The sequence below is a fragment of the Oryx dammah genome, unplaced genomic scaffold (assembly GCF_014754425.2).
Source record: "Oryx dammah isolate SB20612 unplaced genomic scaffold, SCBI_Odam_1.1 HiC_scaffold_1, whole genome shotgun sequence".
NCBI classification, from domain to species: domain Eukaryota; kingdom Metazoa; phylum Chordata; class Mammalia; order Artiodactyla; family Bovidae; genus Oryx; species Oryx dammah.
In genome coordinates this window covers 13,398,094-13,414,860 of record NW_024070185.1, presented here as the reverse complement: position 1 = coordinate 13,414,860, position 16,767 = coordinate 13,398,094, and positions in this window count along the sequence as shown.

Sequence of the window (16,767 nt, the reverse complement as noted above, 5' to 3'; positions counted from 1 at the left end):
AAGAACATAGTAGGGAACTGAAGAGTTTCTCAAGGATATGATTTTTTATCAATTCTGACATTTTTACAGCATTCCACAGGCATTCCTTTTATACATTTCAAAACTCATGGTTATAGTCAATTGCTACTCTGGGTCAATTATCATCAGTTACATTTTCATCTGTTTCTTTCACTGATCCCTGGAAAGTCTAGCTGTCAAACTGACCTGTTGTGACTGTTCATGGCCAGTGGGAACTGGCTAGTCAAAAGTATGAAACTTCTCCTCCATTTTAAATACCATTTCAAATATGTTTTAACCTAAAAGACACATTTATCTTAAAAAATACATATTCCTGCCCCTCATCTTCAATAGTGATTTCCCTGTAACATAACCACATGCAATTTCATTACACAATTTTAATGCATGCCCAGATTTCTTTATACTCTTTTTTCCATTCCTTTTAAATCTAGTGCTTCTTGTTACAACCACCTATGCAGATGACATTTCAGAACTTTGTGTCTAAACTGTAAGGTTTGAAATGTATGTTAAATTTTGCAAATGATTTATGGGTTATAAGGTAGAATGATGTATATTATTATCTGAGGGGTTCAGGAAGGGCCATTTATGCACAATTAAGGAAAAACAGGTATAACTGTTTTTTCTCAAACCTTGGCCTTTTTCCTTTTAACCTTCTGAAAGTCATTATGTCATATTTCAAAATTCTTATTTTGCTTGAGGGAAAAATTTAAGTCACATAACTAGGCCATAACATTCAAATGTTCAAGGTTTGATGTTTTTTTTCTGTGTGATTTATAATAGTGCATGCTTTCATAATGTGTAATTTATCAGGTATGATGCAAGATTTTATGCCAGTTGTACAATTTATTCCTTAAATCTTTAATGGAAGAAGAGAAATTGATCATTGAGATTAGAACAAGTTGCCAATAATTTCTTCATGACATCTCTATAAGGCATCCATCACTCATTTCCATTTTTAAGCTGCCACCTAACTATATTTTTTTACCCCCATGTAGAGATTAGCATAGAAATCCAAGGGTAATTTTTCCAGTTTATTCTGCTCTCAATATACTATTTTCATTATTATCACTGTTGTCATTCTCACCAGCATAATACCTATATAAATAATAGTGCTTCACAGGTTGAAAAATATCATGTCAGTTTCTCTCCACATTTTTTATTGAGGCACAGCTGGTGTGCAATATTGTATAAGATGCAAGCATACAATACAGTGAATCACAATTTTTAAAGGTTATATTCCATAGACATGCTGTGCTATGCTTAGTCACTCAGTTGTGTCCAACTCTTTGTGACCCCATGGATGGCAGCCCGCCAGGCTTCTCTGTCCATGGGGATCCTGGAGAAGGTTGCCATGCCCTCCTCCAGGAGATCTTCCTGACCCAGGAATTAAACTGGGGTCTCCTGCATTGCAGGTGGATTCTTTACCAGCAGAGCTACCAGAGAAGCCCATGTTCCATATATAATTACTACAACATACTGGCAATATTCCTACATTGTACAATATACCCTTGTAGCTTATTTTATAAATAAAAATTTGTACCTCTTAATCTAACTGTATCTTGCCCCTGCTCCTTCCCCCTCCCTACTGGTGACCACTAGCTTATTCTGTGAGTCTGTTTCCTTTTTATTATATTCACTAGTTTAATTTTTTATTCTACATACAAGTGATATCATAAAATAATTGTTCTTCTCTGACATATTTCACATAGCATAACATCCTCCAAGTCCATGCAAATAGCAAAATGTTGTTATTTTTATGGCTGAGTACTATTCCACTATAAATATATACCTCATCTTTGTCATCCATTCTTGTGTTGATGGACACTTAAGTTGCTTCCATATCTTAACAATTGAAATAATGCTGCAATGAACACTGGAGTGCACATATCTTTTAAAATTCATGTTTTTGCTTCTTTTGATATATACTCAGGGGTGGAATTGCTGGGTCATATGGTAGCTCTGCTTTTAGTTTTATGAGAAATCCTCATACTGGTTTCCATAATGGCTGTATCCATCTGCATTCTACCAACAGTGTAAGAGCACTCTTTTCCTTCATGTCTTTACCAACATTTTAAAAGCTAGCCCTTGACAGGTGTGAGGCCATAACTCACTGTGGTTTTAACTTGCATTTCTCTCATGATTAATAAGGTTGAGCATCTTTTCATATGCCTGTTGGCCACCTGAATGTCTTCCTTGGAAAATGTCTATACAAATCTATTCTTTAGCCCATTTTTAAGTTAGGTTGTTTATTTTTCTGATGTTGAGTTACATGAGCTATTTGTATATTTTGGATAGTAACCCCTTCTCGGTCATATTATTTCCAAGTATTTTCTCCCATTCAGTAGGTTTTATTTTCATTTTGTCAAGTTTCCTTTGCTGTGCAAAAGCTTTTAAGTTTTACTATATTAGGTACTATTTATTTATTTTGGCTTCTATTTGCTTTAGGAGATAGATGCAAAAAAAAAAAAAATGTTGCTACAGTTTATGTCAGGGAACATTCTGCCTCTGTTTTCCTTTGATTTTTATCTTTCTCTCTGGCTGGAAGCCATCACATCCATTAATAGGGCCTTCACTGAACATCTGGTCAGGAAAAAATACTATCTTTGAGCTCCTATGGTTAGTCATTCTCATGTGACCTTTGCTATATAATGGGCTAGCCAATGTTTTAGTTGTAGTTAAAGTTATGACATGCTCTTTACATGATTACATGAATGATGAAATGATAATACTAATGTAGAGGGCAAAGACCATGAGTAATAACTCAGTTAACAAAGATTTCATGAAGCATTGTAAGTATTTGCCAATATCAGTTACTATATATACATAAATAAGTAGCTCAGCGGCTTTCTTTTAACATATCTATTGAAGATTTACCCTTACATGCAATAGAACTAACTTTTCTAAAGTATAAGACTCAATGGTTTCTCATATGTTTTCAGTTCCAGGAACAAAATTCAGCCAATACCCTGAAAGATCAAAGAAATGGAAATTGTCTTAGAGCAGTCATAATGAAACACAGCCTGCTAACATGGTGACTTTAGACAGTGAGGACCACTGAAAAATGGAGGCATAAGATAATATATTGGTATGGTTTAAGACACAAATATGTGGTAATTTGTTACAGAAGCACTCCCTTCTGGCCAGTAAGTTTCTACCAATTTTTTTTCTGATAGTTTCATAAGGGTTCCCTCAGGTATAACAAGTTGCATAACAGACCCCAGTTATTTGATCAACAAACATATAACTCTAACCAAGATATTTAAAATGAAGTCAAGTGTCTAAGATAATTCAAGTGTTCAGAGATTGGGACTGTACCATTTCATGTTATCATTGTTCAGTCACTAAGCTGTGTCCAACTCTTTGTGACCCCATGGACTGCAGTATACAAGGCTCCTCTGTCCTTCACTATCTCCTAAAGTTTGCTCAAATTCATGTCCACTGCATCAGAGATGCTATCTAACCATCATCCTCTGCTGCCTCTCCTTCTTTTGCCTTCAGTCTTCCCCAGCATCAGGGTTTCTTCCCAGTGAGTCAGCTCTTCACATCAGGTGGCCAAAGTGTTGGAGCTTCAGCTTTAGCACCAGTACTTCCAATGAATATTCAGGGTTTATTTCCATTTGATCTCTATGCAGTCCAAGAGACTCCCAAGAGACTCTCAAGAGTCTTCTCCAGCACAATTCAAAAGCATCAATTCTTCAGCACTCAGCCTTCTTTATGGATCAACTCTCACATCTGTACATAACTACTGGAAAAGCCATAGCTTTGACTATATATCCCTTTGTCTGCAAAGTGATAAATCTGAATATTAAAGGCAGCTAGACTGTGGAAATTAAACATGAATAAAGGGAAGTTTACTTCTTTTTACTCTGGATTAGTAAAATATCTGACTGTGATTTGGGAAACACAATGTCCTGTGTGATATTAGAGTCCACTCTGATATGAATTAGCCACATGTGGTTAACAGAGATTCCATTTTGGTGCCTGATAACATTGCCCTGAGAAAGTGGCAGTACTGCTATATTTATTTGTTAATCTATTTCAGTCCATCAATTTGAATATTCATTAAAACATGTCAGCAAGATAAAATGCAAATAAATAAGACAATTTGCAAGGGTGTTGATAAATGTATGACACTGGTAAAATAACAACATAAAATTTATTAAATCAAACTTAGATCCAATTAAAATCTTTCTAAGATTTTCAGTGTTATTTTTCAAGGTATTTCTGTGTTTAGGAGGATGCAAGCCTATTTGTTTAGATCTCCAATTCCTCCTTAGAGTCTACCTTCATATCTACAATACATGATGCCTTTAGGAAGAGTTTTTTTTTTATCATTAACGGCTATCATTATGCAGAAAACACTCAGGTTTATGTCTCTCAATTTGATAATTTAGCTTTGGCTGCAGATGATATGACTCAGAGTCCATCTACAGTGTATAATTGAATGTCAGAAATGTTTTAAATTAAATTCCAACAAAGATGAAATGCTTTGTGGAGGAGTCTTAATGTTTGTTAAGTTCCTGTCCTCCTTTTCATGGCCTCTTAATGGTTGAAATCTTGGATCCACTTTTCCAAATAAACGTCAGTACATTATTTAAGAGTCTGTGGTGGGTGGCTTCAGTCATATTACATTTCTCCCTCTGTGTTCTTTCACCATCTTTAGTACATTGTAAGCATAAAATAAAAAGTACACCAATGGAAGAGGGTTTTTGACTGGGTGGCATAATTAATGTCACTACACATTTCATTTCTTGTTAATGGAAGTAGATATAAGAAATAGGTCTGGTTAATGTTCTCTCATGGATAAATATAAAGAAGATTTTGGTGGAATTCAGGAGCAGTGGTCCTCTGATATACGCAATAGTCAACTGAGTTACCAATTGATATTGTAGAACTACGAGGTAACTTACATATATGTGCACTTCGACTTGTAGACTCAATATATATTCATATGGAATTGAAGTGCAGGGAAATTTGAGGTGTGCCGGCACTAATTTGGTTTAGAAATAAAATACAAACTTTAGATAAAATTGACTTGGATTCAATTTCTAGCTGTTACTCTTTATTATTTAAGTGACACTGGGAAAGTTACTAAATAATCTATTTCAATTTCCTCATTCATAAACTAGGAGGGAATTATATTACTGTATATATACAATGAGCCAGTTATAACCAGCAAAGGATGAAAGATTAGACAACAAGCCAAATATCTGCCCACATGGGCCTTAAATTCTAGTAAGAGACAATGAATGAGAAAATGAAGTTTGTTCAGTCAGTTCAGTCGCTTAGTTGTGTCCGACTCTTTGTGACTCCATGAAACGCAGCACACCAGGCCTCCCTGTCCATCACCAACTCCCGGAGTTCACACAGACTCACGTCCATCGAGTCAGTGATGCCATCCAGCCATCTCATCCTCTGTTGTCCCCTTCTCCTCCTGCCCCCAATCCCTCCCAGCATCAGAGTCTTTTCCAATGAATCAACTCTTCGCATGAGGTGGCCAAAGTACTGGAGTTTCAGCTTTAGCATCATTCCTTCCAAAGAAATCCCAGGGCTGATCTCCTTCAGAATGGACGGGTTGGATCTCCTTGCAGTCCAAGGGACTCTCAAGAGTCTTCTCCAACACCACAGTTCAAAAGCATCAATTCTTCAGCACTCACCCTTCTTCACAGTCCAACACTCACATCCATACATGACCACTGGGAAAACCATAGCCTTGACTAGACGGACCTTAGTCAGCAAAGTAATGTCTCTGCTTTTGAATATGCTACCTAAGTTGATCATAACTTTTCTTCCAAGGAGTAAGCGTCTCTTAATTTCATGGCTGCAGTCACCATCTGCAGTGATTTTTGGAGCCCAAAAAAATAAAGTCTGACACTGTTTCCACTGTTTCCCATGAAGTGATGGGACCGGATGCCATGATCTTCGTTTTCTGAATGTTGAACTTTAAGCCAACTTTTTCACTCTCCTCTTTCACTTTCATCAAGAGGCTTTTTAGTTCCTCTTCACTTTCTGCCATAAGGGTGGTGTCATCTGCATATCTGAGGTTATTTGATATTTCTCTCAGCAATCTTGATTCCAGCTTGTGTTTCTTCCAATCCAGCATTTCTCATGACGTACTCTGCATAGAAGTTAAATAAGCAGGGTGACAATATACAGCCTTGATGTACTCCTTTTCCTATTTGGAACCAGTCTGTTGTTGCATGTCCAGTTCTAACTGTTTCTTCCTGACCTGCATACAGATTTCTCAAGAGGCAGGTTAGGTGGTCTGGTATTCCCATCTCTTTCAGAATTTTCCAGTTTCTTGTGATCCACACAGTCAAAGCCTTTGGCATAGTCAATAAAGCAGAAATAGATGTTTTTCTGGAACTCTCTTGCTTTTTCCATGATCCAGCAGATGTTGGCTATTTGATCTCTGGTTCCTCTGCCTTTTCTAAAACCAGCTTGAACATCTGGAAGTTCATGGTTCACGTATTGCTGAAGCCTGGCTTGGAGAATTTTGAACATTACTCTACTAGCATGTGAGATGAGTGCAATTGTGCGGTAGTTTGAGCAATCTTTGGCATTGCCTTTGTTTGGGATTGGAATGAAAACTGCCCTTTTCCAGTCCTGTGGCCACTGCTGAGTTTTCCAAATTTGCTGGCATATGGAGTGCAGCACTTTCACAGCATCGTCTTTCAGAATTTGAAATAGCTCAACTGGAATGCTATCACCTTCACTAGCTTTGTTCATAGGGATGTTTTCTAAGGCCCACTTGACTTCACATTCCAGGATGTCTGGCTCTAGATGAGTGATCACACCATCGTGATTATCCGGGTCATGAAGATATTATTTGTACAGTTCTTCTGTGTATATATCTTTCTAAATTCTGTATATATGCATTAGTAGCAGCAGCAGCAGCATACTGTATTGGTGTTTTTCTTTCTGGCTTACTTTACTCTGTATAATCGGCTCCAGCTTCATCCACCTCATTAGAACTGATTCAAATGTATTCTTTTTAATGGGTGATTAATACTCCATTGTGTATATGTACCACAGTTTTCTTATTAATTCATCTGCTGATGGATATGTAGGTTGCTTCCACATCCTGGCTATTATAAACAGCGCTGCGATGAACATTGGTGTACACGTGTTGGTGGGAATGCAAACTAGTGCAGCCAGTATGGAGAACAGTGTGGAGATTCATTAAAAAACTGGAAATAGAACTGCCGTATGATCCAGCAATCCCACTGCTGGGCATACACATCGAGGAAACCAGAATTGAAAGACACATGTGTACCCCAATGTTTTCCTCTATTTCTTTGCATTGATCACTTAGGAAGGCTTTCTTATCTCTCCTGCTATTCTTTGGAACTCTGCATTCTGATGCTTATATCTTTCCTTTTCTCCTTTGCTTTTTGCTTCTCTTCTTTTCACAGCTATTTGTAAGGCCTCCCCAGACAGCCATTTTGCTTTTCTGCATCTCTTTTCAGTGGGGATGGTCTTGATCCCTGTCTCCTGTACAATGTCACAAACCTCAGTCCAATAACAATCCTAGAAAGCCTATATAAGCATTTACTGTGTAAGTGTAAAATTAAAGATTTATTAATATGGCTAACATGTATGGATTATGTTTATTTCACTAGGATGTTGACTTATAAGTAAATGTTCATGTCTATGGACTCCAGGTGCCTCACTGAACTACCCTCTGACAAGTAGGCTGGTTCTGCTAACTTAGGGAATTATTCAAGAAGTCTTCTTAAAATTAGTCATTATGTTCAATTACAGGACTGGAAAAGGTCAGTTTTCATTCCAATCCCAAAGAAGGGCAATTTCAAAGATTATTTAAACTACCACACAATTGCAATTATTTCACATGCTACCAAGGTAATGCTCAAAATCCTCCAAATAGGCTTCAACCATACATGAATCAAAAACTTCTAGATGTTTAAGGTGGATTTAGAAAAGGCAGAGGAACCAAAGATTAAATTGCCAACATCCACTGGATCATAGAAAAAGCAAGAGAATTTCAGAAAAAAAAATCTACCTCTGCTTCATCGACTATGCTAAAGCCTTTGACTGCATGAATCACAACAAACTGTGGAAAATTCTTAAAGAGATAGGAATATTAGACCGCCTAACCTGCCTCCTGAAAAATATGTATGCAGGTTAAGAAGCAACAGTTAGAAATGTACCTGGAACAATAGACTGGTTCAAAATTGATAAGAGAGCATGTCAAGGCTGTATATTGTCATCCTGCTTCTTCAACTTATATGCAGAGTACATTATGCAAAATGCCAGGCTGAATGAAACACAAGCCAGAATCAAGATTTCTGGGAGAAATATCAATAACCTCAGATATCTAGATGACATCTCCATCATGGCAGAAAGCAAAGAGGAATTAAAGAGTCTCTTGAAGGTGAAAGAGGAGGGTGAAAAAGCTGGCTTAAAACTCAACATTCAAAAAATGAAGATCATGGCATCCAGTCCCATCATTTCATGGCAAATAGATGGAGAAACAATGGAAACAGTGACAGACTTTATTTCCTTGGGCTCCAAAATCACTGTGGATGGTGAATGCAGCCATGAAATTAAAAAGATGCTTGCTCCTTGGAAGAAAAGCTATGACCAACCTAGACAGCATATTAAAAAGCAGAGGCATTATTTCACCAACAAAGGTCTGTATAGTCAAAGCTATGTTTGTTTGTTTGTTTTCCAGTAGTCATGTATCGATGTGAGAGTTGGACTATAAAGAAGGCTGAACACCAAAGAACTGATATTTTCGAGTAGTGGTTTTGGAAAAGACTCCTAAGAGTCCCTTGGACTACAAGGAGATCAAACCAATCAATCCTAAAGGAAATCAACCATGAATATTAATTGGAAGGACTGATGCTGAAGCTGAAACTCCAATACTTTGGCTACCTGATACAACAGTCCGGCTCAACTCTGTTGCTGGGAAAGATTGAAGGCAGGAGGGTAAGGGGTCTACAGAGAATGAGATGACTAGATGTCATCACTGACTTAATGGACATGAATTTGAGCAAGCTCTGAGAGATGATGAAGGACAGGGAAGCCTGGTATGTTGCAGTCTATGGGTCACAAAGAATTGGACACAACTTAGTGAATGAACAAAAACAACGAGGGATAATTTTATAAGTTTATGAGTCTTTGATTTTCTCAAGATGAGGTTGAATTACAGATACAGTTTTTAAAAACTCGAGTCTTAGCCACATTTTCTTGTTAATGCTGTGCTCCTGATAGAGGTTTTCTTGCCTGTTACCTTAGCCGGTATTGACTTTTTGTTTATAATGGCATATATATATATATGTGTGTGTGTGTGTGTGTGTGTGTGTGTTCATCCAGTAAGAATCCTTGACATGTACAGAGTATGACCAACTACTACTTTCCTGAAGTTCTATGATATTAGAGTGTGGTTAAATCAATTTCTAGTTAAAAGGGAAATACTATGAGTTATTGGCGCTTGTCACCAGCACACATGGGGCTCATCTGTTGGCTGCTGATAAAATAGTGACTAATCACATGGAAGTCTTTTTTTTTTTTTTTAATCTTGAGTTTGGCAGTCACTAAAATTGTAAAGTAAAGGCAACTGCTATCCCAGAGTGTTAGTTTTAGCTTTCCAGTAACTTCACCAGGTTTCCACACTGGTGGAAACATTTTATCTAACGTCATTTTTCTTTCTTTCTTTTTTTTAATGTCATTTTTCTGAGACTAATGCTATGTTCTATTTTATGAGTGCTATACTTATCACTAGTATATAACACTCATTAGAAGTACAACTTGAAGTGAAGTTTTATTACATATCCAAATAATATTTCAAGAAATCTACTTAAGTATGTTGGTGAATGCTTCCTGATATTTACAGTAAGTATGCTGCTGCTCAGTCACTCAGTTTTGACTCTTTGTGATTCCATGGATTGTAGCATGCCAGGCTCCCTGGTCCATGTGATTTTCCATGAAAGAATACTGGAGTGGGTTCTCATTTCATTTTCCAGAGGATCTTCCCGACCTGGGGATCAAACCCAAGACTCCTGCACTGTGGGCAGATTCTTTACCATCTGAGCCACCAGGGGAGCCAGTGAGTATATAAAATACTTTTCTCTGGAATTCTATAGAATATGTCAAAGGAAACGGCAACCCACTCCAGTACTCTTGCCTGGAAAATTCCATGGATGGAGGAGCCTGGTAGGCTACAGTCCCTGGGATTGCAGAAAATTGGGCATGACTGAGCGACTTCTCTTTCTTTCCAACATAAAACCCCAAACTCCATCTAGTGGTATAATATTTAGATTTTGGTTATGATAGTTTGATTCAAATTGTTTAATTATGATGACAATGAAACTTTTGCAAGCTTTTTCCACAAAATATCACTATTTCATCTGACACTTTCTTGCAAATAGCATGGACTTTAAAAACCATGAATTCGATGGATCTTTAAAACTACATTGTCTGTAATTTTAAAATGCTATTAGGGTAAACATATTGAAGGATAATATGTGTATAGACAACTATGCCTCACAAAATATGAAAATCAATTTGAGAAAGGTTTATCACTATGGCATTCAATTATCCTCATATTTCTCTCAAGTCTGAGAGAAAGCAGTCCAACAATAGTCTATCATTAGTTCAGATTAAGATTAGCTTTAAAATATAATTATTTTCATTCAGAGACACACTTTCTTTATCCTCCACCCAGACTCCTAATTCAAGAAGGCAATTAATTCAAATTTATGCAAGTATGGGATTTTAAAAGATGATGGTATTGAAGACATATACACTTCCAGGTACTTCTGGCATAAGAAAGATCACACACATGCTAACATACTAATTTACATCTTTAGCTTGAACACTGGACACTATTTTCATAGTGGTGGGCAATTACTTTTTAATATAAGACTAAAGACTAACAAAAATGCTTCAAACTTGTATTGAGCTGTTTGAAGTATGACTATAATTCTAACATGATGTATGGGCTTCACTGGTGGCTCAGTGGTCAAGAATTCCACTGCCAAGGCAGGAGATGTGGTTTGATCCCTGGGTCACCAAGATCCCATAGAGGAGGAAATGGCAACCAATTTCAGTATACTTGCCTGGAAATCCCATGGACAGAGGAGCCTGATGGGCTATAGTCCAAGGGGCCACAAAAGAGTTGGACACAATTTAGTGACTACAATGTAACAAAATATGATGTATAATTATATTGTTTTACAATCAGAAAATAAATAGAAGTGATCCCTTATGAATTTCCTAGAATGCATTCTCTGTATGTGCTAGCTAGTCCTCATTGAATGAATGATTTCTATAGTACACTGGTGACACAACAACAATGACAAAAATAACGCTTACTACTTGCTAATGACAACTTTTTTCCCATCTGGAGGAAGAAGGAATATACATAAATCAAAATCAGCATGTTAAAAAAGCTGTAGAAATTAATAAATGACAGCAAAGAGAAGAGATAAGAATATTGTGGAAGGGAAAACTGCAATTTAAAAGTACTTTCTAATACCTAAAACAAACTGCAAACATGCAAACAAATATTAAAATGTCTTTCTTTTAATATGAAATGACAAAGTTAAAAATAAGACCCAGCCTTACAGAAAAGAGCAAGTTTAATCACTAAATGGAACTCAAGATAGCTCTAATAAATTCCTATTTTTTTTTTTTTATTGTTGTTGTTCTTTTTCTTTAATGTTCAGGGGGGAAATTGCTACTAATAGAGTCATGCTGGGATAAAAGTATGCTAAACTGTTAGTTTCTACACTTCAGAGGAAAACATAAAGGATTTATTTTTTCTTTTTTTTAAATTTTCTGACAAATACTTCCAAACAAGTACTGGTATTTTATTATCCAACATAGTATTTTATCTGTTATTTTATGAATTGTTCATTTACTTTGCATATTTGTAGACTATTTTTACATCTAATGTCTACAATTTACTTGTTCTGGACACATTTTACAATTGTTATGGAAGTAAATCTAATAATATCTCTGAAAACCCCTTATTTTTCACTAATTAATTTTTTTAGGACATATAAAATACATTCTAATGGGGCTTCCCTTGTGGCTCAGTGATAAAGCATCTGCTTGCCAACGCAGGAGACAAGGGTTTGAACCCTGATCCAGGAAGATCCCACATGCTGTAGAGTAACTAAGTCTGCACACCACAACTACTGAGCTCCTGTCCTGCAACTACTGCAGCACGTGCACCCTAGGGCCTGGGCTCCGCAACAAGAGAGGCCACCCCACCACAAGCAGAAGCCAACACTGTAACTAGAGAGTAGCCTCCCACTCTCCACAACCAGAGAAAACTCTGTGCACCAGTGAAGACCCATCACAGCCAAGAATAAGTAAATAAAATTAAAAGAAATCTTAAAAAAATATATACATTCCAATTTGAATTAGTCGATTTGTTCAATGTCCTCATGAATTAATTTTTATATGAAATTTTTATCTAAAAATGTATGTATAATCATGAAATCTAGACAAGTATATAGAAAAATTTTGCACTAAAAAATAGAGTCATTTTTGGCAAATAACTAAATTGGGTCAGATTTTGGCTAGACCACTGAATAAACAGAAACAGAAAGAGGCATGGAAACTGCCTATTGTGAAATTGATTCTTGGTGATAATAAACTTCCACTTTCCTAATCAACATCCCACAACCATCACAATGTAGATTTTGTGATCAGGAAACTCACTTAACCACCAGTTTACTATTCTAACTTGGAAAACACCCAAGATCTGAAGGTGTTAAACAGCTTTGAAATACATATTGCTGTGGATTGAATTGCATGGCGCTGGAGCCAGCAGCAGTAAGATACCCAGTGTCCAAGGTCAGGAGCAGCGGTAGCTGCTTGGCATTGGAGCAAGCAGCACTGAGGACATACCCCACATCCAACTTAGAAACCCTGGTAAGATGGTAGGCACTGGAGTGGCTGTGAGGAGATACCCCACATCCAACGGCAAAGGAGAAGCCCTAGCAAGATGGTAGGAGGGGCAATTTGCATTCAGAATGAAACTCCATTCCTGCCAGATTCTTAGAGGGCTCAAACAAACCTTGCGCACACCAGGACCCAGGGACCCCACAGAAACTGAGACAAAACTGTGCTAAGCATCTCCTGGGAAGGTATGGGTCAGCAGTGGACTGCCACAGGGACAGGGGCTCTGGGTGCAGCAGACATGGGTATGAAATAAGCCCTCTTCAAGAAGGTCACCATTAACCCCACCACAGAGCCACCAGAATTTACACAGCACAGGAAAATAGACTCTTGGAGGGCACAAACAGAACCTTGAGTGCACCAGGACCCAGGAGAAAGAAGCAGTGAACCCACAAGAGACTGGCCTAACTTGCCAGTGAGTGTCCAGAGGTCTCCAGGAGAGGCGTGGTTTGGTGGTGGCCTCCTGCAGGGTTGGGGACACTGAGTATAACAGTACATTCATGGGATCTTTTGAAGGAGGTCACCATTATCTTCACTAACTCCACCATAGTTTCAGTTCAGTTCAGGTGCTCAGTATGTCTGACTCTTTGTGACCCAATGGACCGCAGCACGCCAGGCCTCCCTGTCCATCACCAGCTCCCGGAGTTTACTCAAACTGAGGTCCACTGAATTGATGATGCCATCCAACAATCTCATCCTCTGGCATCCCCTTCTCCTTCTGCCTTCAATCTTTCCCAATATCAGGGTCTTTTCAAATGAGTCAGCTCCTTGCATCAGGTGGCCAAAGTATTGGAGCTTCAGCTTCAGCATCAGTCCTTCCAAAGAATAATCAGGACAGACCTGCTTTCGGATGGACTTGTTGGATTTTAGGATGGACTGATTGGACCTACTTGCAGTCCAAGGGACTCTCAAGAGTCATCTCCAAAACCACAGTTCAAAAGCATCAATTCTTCAGGGCTCAGCTTTCTTTACAGTCCAACTATGAGCACTGGAAAAACCATACCCTTGACTAGATGGAATTTGTTGGCAAAGTAATGTCTCTGCTTTTTAATATCTGGTCTAGGTTGGTCATAACTTTTCTTCCAAAGAGTAGGATCTTTTTACTTCTGCAGTCATCATCTGCAGTGATTTTGGAGCCCAAAAAATGAAGTCTGCCACAGTTTCTACAGTTTTCCCGTCTATTTCCCATGAAGTGATGGGACTAGATGCCATGATCTTCATTTTCTGAATGTTGAGCTTTAAGCCAACTTTTTCACTCTCCTTTTTCACTTTCATCAAGAGGCTCTTTGGTTTTCCTTCACTTTCTGCCATAAGGGTGGTGTCATCTGCGTATCTGAGGTTATTGATATTTCTCCCAGCAATCTTGATTCAAGCTTGTCCTTCATCCAGCCCAGTGTTTCTCATGATGTACTCCGCATATACGTTAAAAAAGCAGGGTGACAATATACAGCATTGATGTACTCCTTTTCCTATTTGGAACCAGAATATGTTGTTCCAAGTCCAGTTCTAACTGTTGCTTCCTGACCTGCATACAGATTTCTCAAGAAGCAGATCAGGTGGTCTGGTAATCCCATCTCTTTCAGAATTTTCCATAGTTTATTGTGATCCACACAGTCAAATGCTTTGGCATAGTCAACAAAGCAGAAATAGATGTTTTTCTGGAACTCTCTTGATTTTTCAATGATCCAGCAGATGTTGGCAATTTGATCTCTGATTCCTCTGCCTTTTCTAAAACCAGCTTGAACATCAGGGAGTTCATGGTTCACATATTGCTGAACCCTGGCTTGGAGAATTTTGAGCATTACTTTACTAGCGTGTGAGATGAGTGCAGTTGTGTGGTAGTTTGAGCATTCTTTGGCTTGTCTTTCTTTGGGATTGGAATGAAAACTGACCTTTTCCAGTCCTGTGGATACTGCTGAGTTTTCCAAATTTGCTGGCATATTGAGTGCAGCACGTTCACAGCATCATCTTTTAGGATTTGAAATAGCTCAACTGGAATTCCATCACCTCCACGAGCTTTGTTCGTAATGATGCTTCCTAAGGCACACTTGACTTCACATTCCAGGATGTCTGGCTCTAGATGAGTGATCACACCATCATGATTATCTGCGTAGTGAAGTATTTTTTATACAGTTCTTCTCTGTATTCTTGCCTCCTCTTCTTAATATCTTCTGCTTCTGTTAGGTCTATACCATTTCTGTCCTTTATTAAGTCCATCTTTGCATGAAATGTTCCCTTGGTATCTCTAATTTTCTGGAAGAGATCTCTAGTCTTTCCCATTCTATTGTTTTCCTCTATTTCTTTGCATTGATCACTGAGGAAGGCTTTCTTATCTCTTGCTATTCTTTTGAACTCTGCATTCAAATAGGGACATATTTCCTTTTCTCCTTTACTTTTTTCTTCTCTCCTTTCATAGCTATTTGTAAGGCCTCCTCAGACAGTCATTTTGCTTTTTTGCATTTATTTCTCTTGGGCATCGTCTTGACCCCTGTCTCCTCTACAATGTCATGAACCTCCACCTATAGTTCACCAGGTACTCTATCAGATTTAGTCCCTTAAACCTATTTCTCACTTCCACTGTGTAATCATAATGGATTTGATTTAGGTCATACCTGAATGGTCTAGTGGTTTTCCCCAGTTTCTTCAATTTAAGTCTGAATTTGGCAATAAAGCGTTCATGATCTGAGCCACAGTCAGCTCCTGGTCTTGTATTTGCTGACTGTATAGAGTTTCTCCACCTTTGGCTGCAAAGAATATAATCAATCTGATTTTGGTGTTGACCATCTGGTGATGTCCATGTGTAGACATCAACACATGCTGATGGACTACATGTGTTAAAATTTATATATGTATATATATATATATAAATGTTGATCAGTTTCAACTCTTTATCTGCATTTGTAAGCTCAGTAGTATTTTAAAAAATCATGTTTTGTGATTGTGTGTAAAAATGTTGTGTGTAAGTGCATGTGTTTATATGTGTGGGGGTAGGCAGGAATATACTCACTATAATTTTAGTTCCACACAATTCTTCAGTTCTTACAGACTTTAATTTGTTTGGGTCACTGATGCAATTATTCCACAGCTATTTTTAAGTTATTTTTTAGGTGTGCTACTTTTCTTTTCAAGCATTTCTGGTTGTTTTAACTGCTGTTATGATCTCTGATTTATACAACTATTACAAAACAAAATAAATCAAATGAGAAAAAATAGGTTAAAATTTCTATATAATGGATCAAATAAAATAATGAGGATTACACTTACTCCCTAATAAATAAAAATGTACCTATTATGTAACAATCAGTATATTCACTACTCTAAAACCTATTACACTATTTTAAAGCATAACTGCTACCATGAAAGGTTTTACAGTTTAACTCAAAAAACAAGGATACATAATAATTCAATTCTAAACTCTGAATTCTATATATAATAATTCTAAACTATGACAAAAGTATAATAGCAACACAGGGAATGGAGAGTTATTACATTTCTGGATTAAAATCATTGGTAAATAGTTATTTTAAAGATTTGAACATTTGTTATTTAGAGGGAAGAAATGCTAATATTTATGTTTTGTAACCTTTGGTAATCTTCAGTGCTGGTGCTAGTGCTAAGTCGCTTCAGTTGTGTCTTACGCCTTGCAACCCCTCAGACTGCAGCCCACCAGGCTCCTCTGTCCGTGGGATTCTCCAGGCAAGATTATTGGAGTGGGTTGCTACTACCCTCTCCAGGAGATCTTCCCAACCCACGGATCTAACCTGTGTCTCTTTTGTTTCCTGCAAGGGCTGTCAGGTTCTTTACCACTAGCAC